The sequence below is a fragment of the Nannospalax galili genome, unplaced genomic scaffold (genome assembly GCF_000622305.1).
Source record: "Nannospalax galili isolate Female #2095 unplaced genomic scaffold, S.galili_v1.0 scaffold685, whole genome shotgun sequence".
Classification (NCBI taxonomy): Eukaryota; Metazoa; Chordata; class Mammalia; order Rodentia; family Spalacidae; genus Nannospalax; species Nannospalax galili.
Window position 1 is genome coordinate 299,260 of NW_008353482.1, and position 9,296 is coordinate 308,555.

The following is a 9,296-nucleotide window of genomic DNA, read 5'->3' on the forward strand; positions in this document are numbered from 1 at the left end:
TCCCTATGATATTTGCTCCCATTGGCAGATCATGAGACTGATGCCTAGAGCTCGCCACTCCCTAATCACCACCCTTGGAATTCCAAATTGCAACACGTAGATACTGCAACAGTCAGGGTCATATGGTTTCCAGGAATCCAGGCTCTGATAATCTGAAACCCATTATGCTAATGAGGCATCCTACCTGCTATTCTGTGATAGGACATTAAGTATGTTATGCTAATGAGATATCCTACTTGCTGTGCTGTGATTGGACCACTACCCCTATATAAGCTTGTGCCTTCCTGCAATAAAGCAGATCAGTGTCACTGAACCTGGTCTCCTGCATCTGAATGCAGCGACACTGGCATAGACCCATCACCAGCCCTGGGGTCTGGACCAAATGACTGATCAGAGAAACTGAGAGAACAGGAGAGTGACCATAGCCAGAGGAGAGAAGCCACAGCTGGTGACCACAGCTGGCGCCCAAACATGGGGCTTGGACCCCCTCCCCACAGAGCTGTAACACTCTAAGCTGTAACACCTTGTGCTCCCAATGCCCCCATTCTTGGTACTCTTCCTGTGGTTGCTTGCTGCTTTTGTTTTGTTCTGCTTTTCCTTCTGGATCATGATCTTTGGTTGGGCATGCCACTCCTGTCTTCATTGATCATCTCCTTGAATGGTTCCTGTGTTCCTTTGGGTATGTCTTTCAGGGTGAGTGACCTCCTGTATAGGGAATAGTCATCCAGATGCTGTCAGCCCCCGTGTTGCTGCACTGGTTCCTCTCCTCAGGAGTAGGCATATTAGGGTAACAGAAAAGGATATAACTAAGGTTTTAGATGAAGTACTAGCTCTTGCCCCCTGGTTTACAGATTCTTGTTGCTGGGTTCCTGAACAATGGGCTTGCATTTTATTCTTGGCCCAGGGTAGAGAAGTCATGGAGGGATGTCCACATTGTGACAGCCATCCTGGCCTCCCTTTGGGGGGGTGCCCCTGAAGCCCCTGAACAGGACAATCTCCTATTAAAGGAGATAGATGAGCAAATACAACAACAGGACACTGGGGATGGCCTGTCCTGGGCATTTCCAGTTAAAACAAAACTAATGGATTCTTGTTCTGATGAAACAATGACTACTAAAAATGAAATAAAAAATGAGGAATTGGGGTTTGAGAGCTCCCTTGATGAAAACAGGAAGTTAGGACTGCCTCTGCTTTGCCATTACGGGGCAGTGGCTATCCTCTGCCATCTTATACTGGCTTTAAGAAAGTTTCACCCCAGTCCATCTGCCCCTCCATCCTGGAGGACTGGAAGCCCCTCCCACATAGGCCCCTCTTCTATGATACAATGGGAGCTTTTCCACAGTTCTTCCCAGTTACTGTCAATCAGGGACAACAGAACCCCAATGTCTGGAATCCATATTCCCTCATGATACCTTCAGGAAGCTGCATAAGGCAGCAGTTGAGGATGGCATTCACTCTGCCTGGTTTGGTCAGTTATTAGATACATTCAGTCATTTGGCCAATACCCCCTACAATTGGCAGAATATCGCCCGTGCCTGCTTGCAGGGAGGCAATTTCCTTTTATGGAAAGCTACTTACCAAGACACAGCAATTGTGATTCCCCTCAAGCTCAGGCACAGGGACCTCCCCACTACTTTGAACAAGTACATTTTTGCATGCTTTGTACTTTTTGAAGTATGCCGACTTGTGGTGATACCAAATTAACCAAATTGATACAAAAACCAGGGGAGTCTTTCTCTGATTTTGTTTAGAATTGCCAACAAAGTATAAATAGAAATATCAGTCATCAGGGAGCTGCCAATACCTTGGCTCAAGGATCTTGCATATGAAGGCTGCTCTACAGAGTGTCACCTTGCCATAGGACCCATTAGACACAAGGATGTCTCTGAATGGATTCTGGCCTACCGAGACGTGAGGACTGCTCCAGCCCATGTCACAGCCCTTGCTGAGGAACTGGATACTCATCAGCCACAGCCGAGATGGACAAAGGCAAATGTTGGGTCTGTGGGGGACAGGGCCATTGTTCACATACCTGTCCTAAGAAGATTATGAAAGAGGACAAAAGGAGCCAGATTCACCCTATAAAATGCCCCAGATGTCACAAAGGCTTTCATTTGGCAAGAGAATGCAGGTCTAAGGTGGATGCAGATCATAAACCCATACAAAAGGTGCCTCTGAATGGGCATTGGGGCACCTCTCAGCCCTGCCCCAAAGAGAGGAAGTAAGGGAATACATCCCCCACATCCAATGGATGATACCTATTGATTTGCATAAACCTAGGATGCAACTTTCTCTAGATGGCCTTAAGTTTAAAGGCATAATCGATACAGGGGCCGATATTACACTAATCAGACAAGAGGAAGCATTGTTTCATTGGCACTGCAAACCTGGACTTCCTATGCAAGAAGTTGGGGGTTTACAGAATACCCAACAAGTCCGACATCTGGTAATCTGGACTGACCTGAGTGGCAACACAGGAGCTGTTAGAGTGCTATTAGGCACAGGGATTCCCCAAAATTTGTGGGGGACAGATATCCTTTGAGACATGGAAACCATTTTAACTACAGATGACAAAGCCTTTTATGATGACCACATTGTAGACCAGTGGTTAGGTAATGCCCCTCACCCTCACTCCCAATTCTAATGGCCACTGCTCCACTGCCCAAGCTCTCTCCATCAAACTAACGTGGGACACTAAAGCTTCCATATGGGTGGTGCAGTGGCCTCTTCCTTTACATAAATTAACTCACTTGATATCTTTGGCCCAGGAACAATCCTGAGTCCTCATAATTCTCCCATTTTTGTAATACAAAAGAAGTCAGGAAAATGAAGACTTTTACATGATTTAAGGACTATTAATGAACATATAAAGCCTTTAGGCACCCTTCAATCAGGACTGCCTCACCCTACTGCTATTCCCAAAGAATGTGCAATTATTATAATAGATACTAACGACTGTTTCTTCTCTATTCCTCTTCATGATGATGATAAGCCCTATTTTGCCTTCTCTATATTTGCCACTAACCATAACCTTCCAGTTCAATGCTATTAATGGGAGGTTTTGCCTCAAGGCATGTAAAACAGTCCTACTATCTGCCAATATTATGTGGCCCATGCCTGCAGACTTTTGCTGACTGAGGATTATATTTCACATTACATGTATGATATTCTTATTGCCCATAAGGATCCTATGATCTTACAAGGAGCTTTTCAAAAACTCAAAACAAACCTCCAGGCATTAGGTCTTACTATTGCAGCAGATCAAACACAGTTACATGCCCCTTATACCTTTTTGGGACACTCTATTCAAGATGTCATCCGGCCCATAGCTCCTGTTCTTACCTTACCAGATGAGGTTACCCTTTCAAAGGCAGAGACCCTCTGTGGCTACACCAACTGTATACGGGGATTCTTACCCATGTCCACAGAAGAGCTTACACTACTCTTTGATGTCTTGAGGGGTACTGATATGGTCTCCATTCTCCACAAGGTCTTTCCAGAGGCACAACGTGTTGTCACAACGATCAATTCTCACCTGTACCAAGCATTTGTAAATAGGATACAGCAAAGTTGCCCATCCAAGCACTAGTTATTCCTACTAAAAACACCCCTTTGGGAGCACTCTGGAAGACTCAGGGCCCCCTGATATGGGTCCACTCTTCATGCAGTCAACTTCACAATGTCACCCCGGCTATTGAGGCATGAGCTATGCTAGCACTTAAACTTGTTGACACCTCCTGCCTTCTGTATGGCTACGAACCTGAACCATTGGTTCTTCCCCTTCCACTTCACATGCTCCAGCCATTGTTCCTTGACAACCCTGGCTTCCAAACTCTCCTACTAGTCTATCAGGGGAAATATGACAATCATTATCCTAAACATAAACTCTTTCAAGGAATAAGACAGCTTCCCCTGTCCCTTTTTCCCCAGGCACTCCCAAAGCGTAACCCTCTTCCTAAGGCTCCCCTAATCTTACTGATTCTAGTAAACACAAATTTGGTTATGTAATTTACCAGGAATGACAACTCTCCTCATACAAGGTTTTCCCTTTCCAGGGATCTGTACAGCTTGGAGAGCTCTCAACCATGTTAGAGGTCTTTCAGGATCTCCCTACAACTCCCTGTAATATTTTTTTCTGACAATGCTTATGTAGTTCAGACTCTACATCTGGCCTTTGCAGCTTTCCGGCCCCACCAGAGTCTCCTTGATTTGTTGCTCTCCTCATTAAAACTAGTGCTTGAGCAGCGCTCTGCCCCTTGGTATATTCAATGCTTGCACTCTCATACCAATCTCCCGAGGCTTCTGGCAGAGGGCAATGCCACCACTGACAAACTGATCCTGAGTGCCACCCTAGACCCACCGTAATTCAAAAAGCTAGAGACTTACATGCCTGTTTTCATCTTTATCCCCAAGCTATACATAGGCTTCTAGCCACTCTACCAATTCATAGCTGCAAGCATTTGGTCTGTGCCTGCTCCTCTGTGCCCCTATTCTACCTCTGGGACCATTAAAACCCACTGGAACTCTCCCTAGAGGCCTTGGCCCCAACAAGATATGGCAAATGGATGTCACTCATTTTTTTCCTTTTGGCAAGCTCAAGTATACCCATCATATTATTGACACTTATTCCAATGTCCATTTTGCATTGGCCTGCTCTGGTGAGTTGGCTTCTCATGCCATAAGGACTGTCAAAAATGCCATGGTCCTTATGGGAGTTCCTTGGCAAATGAAAACAGATAATGGTCCTTGTTATGTTTCTGCTACCTTCAGCCATTTTTGCTCTGACTGGAATATTAGGCATATAACTGGTATCCCTTACAATCCTCAGTGTCAAGGGATTGTTGAATGTTCCCACCAAACACTCATTAAACAAATACAGAAAATAGGGGAAGACAATGATAAAGGCCCCCACTATAAGGACCCCAATTTTGTTATACAACAAGCTCTATTTGCATTAAATTTTCTAAAAATTGACTCCAATGGCCTCCCACCAGCAATAAAGCATTGGGGGGCGTTCACTCAGCCTACTCCTGCCCCCATGGTGAGATGGAAGGACCCTCTCACTAGTGAATGGAAAGGTCCACACCTATTATGAACAGAAGGGCAAGGCTATGCTTATGTCTTTCCAGATAATATTCCAGCCCCCATTTGGATCCCAGCTCAGACATCAGAATTGCCTGTGATGGAAAACCTCCCTCGACAACCATCGACCCTGGAGATGGCAGCTCTGACCCTGGAGGAAGCAGTGTACCTCTCAACACTGAGAGACTGACCGGCATTGCAGACCATGAAAGCAACAGGCTCCAACAGCACACCCGATAACCTGGGATGACCTTGAGTATCTCACTTCACAAGCAGAGACTATAGTCATTACTGGTATCCCCTAATTTTTGGACCCTGCATTGTTAATTTTGTTAAGGCTAGTTCAGTTAGCTGTTGCCCTTCCTCCAGATCTTGCCACACATGTCTCTGCAAACAAGGACCCACTGTTCCTTGCCCTTGCCAACCTATAATTGGCCTCTGACTGGTTTCAACAAATTCTTGACCCCTGAGGAGGCCTTTAAACAGGCCAATACTGGATGTACTGCCTCTGCCTCTGGCAAACCACACAAAGGGACCCACCATTTGAGGGCTGGTAGTCAATGATGGATAAGATTCTGACAGATGGGACAACCTAAGACAGGCACAGTCCATCATGCTGGGTGACCCTTTAGGTGGGGACATCAATGGTGAGGCAAAGAATCTTGACTCCCACTGGTTGGCATGGGGTTGGGACAACTGGCTCTTAAGAACGCTCACCATCTTGAGGGAGGGAGCTCTTGATACAATGACCCCCCTGAGCCATTCTACTTTGCCTTGATGTATCTGGACTGATATCAATATGCTATATACTCTAAACTATACCTCACCTTTAAAAATAAAAAAGGGGGAGATGTGGGAGACACGTTTGAGCCTAGGGTGAAAATCTTATTGACAGCCATACAGCAGGCCAGAGGCAATGGCCCAACTGCTGGAGCCACAAGGAATGCCCTGTGACATTTGCTCCCATTGGCAGATCATGAGACTGATGCCTAGAGCTCACCACTCCCTAATTACCACCCTTGGAATTCCAAATTGCAACACTTAGATATTGCAACAGTCAGGGTCATGTGGTATCCAGGAATCCAGGCTGTGTAATATGAAACCCATTATGCTAATGAGGCATCCTACTCGCTAGTCTGTGATAAGACATTAAGTCTGTTATGCTAATAGGATACTAAGTCTGTTATGCTAATAAGGTGTCCTACTTGCTGTACTGTGATAGGATGCTAAACCTGTTATGCTAATGAGGTATCCTACTTGCTGTGCTCTGATTGGACCACTACCCCTATATAAGCTTGTGCCTTCCTGCAATAAAGCAGATCTGTGTCACTGAACCTGGTCTCCTGTGTCTGAATGTGGCTCTGCTGCCACAGTCTCCTCACCAGCCCTAGGTTCCAGGACTGGGCAGAAGCAGCAATGGCAGGAGACAGCACAAGGCGAGCAGAAGTGCTGCCTCAGCAACAGGTGACCAGAAGAGCTGCCTCAGCCCAGGGCGAGTGGAGGAGCAACCTTGATGCCCGTGAGAATGAAGGCGCAGCACCCATGAGAACAGAGCAGCGGCACCCATGAGAATGGAGAAGCAGCCGCCGCTGGTGGTGGCCGCACACACTAATATTAAATGTCATAATTAATTGTAGAATATCAAATAGTTACAAAATATATGATGGTGTAGCAGTTGAAGATAATTTCTGATTTCAAACTTCTGACAAAATACGTAATCTAATATGTACTCTAATCTAGTAATTTTCTTACTAGTATATAGTGGAACATATAAATTATTGGAATAAAATTAAATGCTCCAAAATGAGCCTTACATTTCATGTAAGCAAGGGGGTTGCCTGTGGGTATGTATTCATGCACATGTGAATGTGCACATTGGTGCACTGGTCTGTGAGTGCCAGAGGTCATCTTGAGGTGAAACCCTCAATAAATCTCCATCTTAATTTCTGAGACAGGTTCTATCAGTTAAAGCACGATTCAGCAATACGTCTAGACTGCATGTCCACAGTAGTGATTACAAGTGCATGTCACCATGCCCATTTGTTTTTTCATATATTTTGGGAATCTGAATATGTCTTTATGCTCCATGGGATATATTTACTAATGAATGATCTCTATATCCCCAAACACTCAAATACAGTCACTTAATATCTTAAAAGAGGCCAATATATTCAATAGAAATAATTTCCAAAAATCTAAGGATAAATGTTCCTATCAAATGAAAACAAATTTAAAATGAATTCTTCACTCATCATAATGGAATGGATCAGAATGGATCATATGTGAAAACATACCTAAATTTACAAACGTTATTAAAATACCAGTATACTATGAAGTAATCTATATTATTAATAAATGAATATTTCAGATATGAAACTCAAATGGAAATTACTGAAAAATAACATAGTGCAATTTTTAAAAATTAAGCATTTTTTTTCAAATATAAAGCATTTTCTCAAAAGGGTGGTATGACCCAAAAGTACAGGGTTTAATTTTGATGAAATGTTTATCATTGAAAGATAGTGGAGGAGGGAGGAGATACAGAAAACAAGTGAGGGGATCCTGCATAAAAACTCTAGAGACACAACACAGAATTGACTGCACTTACCATCAGTATACCTTCACATTCTTCCCTTGGTTACTTCACTTTTCCTCCATTCTCCATTATGGAATATAAATTCTAATATAGGGCTAATACCTGAAATAGAAAATACTAACAATATTGGACAAGAAAAAACAAAAGCAAAATTAGTGATGTATTGAAAAATGGACCACAGTTTCTCTAGTTAGCTTCTCTATTGCTGTGACAACATACTTTGACCAGTATCAACTTGAAAAGGAAGGGGTTCATTTGGCCTACAAGCACAGTCCATCATCAAGGGAAACAAAGGCAGGAATTTAGGGCAGGAACCTGGACCACAGAGCATGAAAGAATGCTGCTTACTGGCTTGTTCCCAGCCTTGTACTCCAACCTGCATTCTTATACACAGGACCACATGTCCAGGGTGGAACCACCCACAGAGGGCTGGACCCTCCTACAGCACTCAACAGTCAAACAAATGCCCACTTAGATGGCTACAGGCCAGTCCAATGATGTCAATTCCCCAACTGAAATCCCCTCTACACAGGTGTGTCAAGTTGAAAACTAAAGCTATCCAAGACAATAACAAAACTAAGTACATAGAGCTCAAGCAATGGAATAAGTCATTGTCAACACAAAGATCATAAAAGTATACTGTCCAAATATATAAAGTACCCTACCACTGTAAATTTAAAAGGGGAAAATTATGGCTAAATACTTCCTAGAATAGACATTGTATTAGTTAGAAATAGAAACTATAGAAACAGAACCAGTAGAATGGATACATTCCAAGCTGTTTGGAGTCCAGAAGATCAGCACAGACAGCAAAGAATTCTATATGTCAGACTCTGAGGTGAAGGATTTGGCACTATGGTGCTGGACTTCGGTTTTGCTTAAGTGTGATTCTTTTACCAATCTGATTCTTCCCTTTTAGAATAAGAGGTATTTAACTTGATTTTAATTTTACAGAAACTGCAGTTAAGAATCTTTAGATTACTTTAAAAAGACATTGACATTTCTAGTGGTGGATTTTTTGTTTTTGTTTTTTCAATTTTTAATTGAATTTTTGTGTATTTCATACAGAACATACCAATCAATCTTAATTATCTTTATATCCCCCTTACACACTGGCACATTCCCATGATGGTGATGGATTTTTAAAAAAATTTTGAGATTTTAGATTCTGGGGAGTATTTTATATTGTGACATTACCATGAGATGTTACCAGTAAACAAAAATGTAAAGTTATGTTTTAATAGTGATGTGTTTGTGTGTCAGGTGTTAAGGGGTTAGTTATGACTGTCACCTTTTCTTGTCAAAAACTAGAGTCCTCTGGAAAAGTGAACCTCATTTGATGAACTTGATGAGATTGGCCTGTGAGCTTGTCTGTGGGGCATGTTCTTGATTACTGATTAATTTAGGAGGCCAGAACCATAGTGGGTAATGCAAAACCTGTCCAGGTGGGTGTAGGCTATTTACAAAAATTAGATAGACAAACCAGGGAGAGCAAGACAGCAAGGAGCTTTCCTCTATGATATCCATTTCATTTCCTGCCTCAAGATTTCTGTCTGTATTTCCTGCCTGACACCACTTACAGATTGTGCATTGAAAGTATAAGATGAAATTCTTCATA

At 43.0% G+C, this 9,296-nt stretch overlaps 1 long non-coding RNA gene across 1 annotated transcript in view; it reads right to left on the reverse strand.

The window, feature by feature from the left end:
• Positions 1-7,696: 7,696 nt before the first annotated feature.
• Positions 7,697-9,296, reverse strand: part of LOC103748062 — a 7,010-nt gene continuing 5,410 nt past the window's right edge. The window contains exon 3 of the long non-coding RNA XR_607882.2: positions 7,697-7,780. This is a non-coding gene — a long non-coding RNA (uncharacterized LOC103748062). The remainder of the gene's footprint in view (positions 7,781-9,296) is intronic.